The following is a 273-nucleotide window of genomic DNA, read 5'->3' on the forward strand; positions in this document are numbered from 1 at the left end:
CCCAGGCAGCACCTCCCTTCTCCACTCCCCTCAACCCCCACTCCCTCCTCCGCCCTAATAAAACACCCACCAGCTCCCTGGTTAAGACCCCCTTAAGTTGGAGGAGGCAGAAAGGCAACAACAGCGAGGAAGCTGAAGTCAAGACGTCTGGAAAGAATTACCCAGTCCTGGCTTCCAGCAGCCCACTGAACCAGCCCCAGCCAAAGACTTTCTCCCGATTCTGCGCTTCCTGGGTTCTGCTGAGTCTACACCGGGCTTTTCTTGATACGAAAA

This window comes from Crocuta crocuta, unplaced genomic scaffold (assembly GCF_008692635.1).
Source record: "Crocuta crocuta isolate KB4526 unplaced genomic scaffold, BGI_CrCroc_1.0 scaffold260, whole genome shotgun sequence".
NCBI lineage: Eukaryota > Metazoa > Chordata > Mammalia > Carnivora > Hyaenidae > Crocuta > Crocuta crocuta.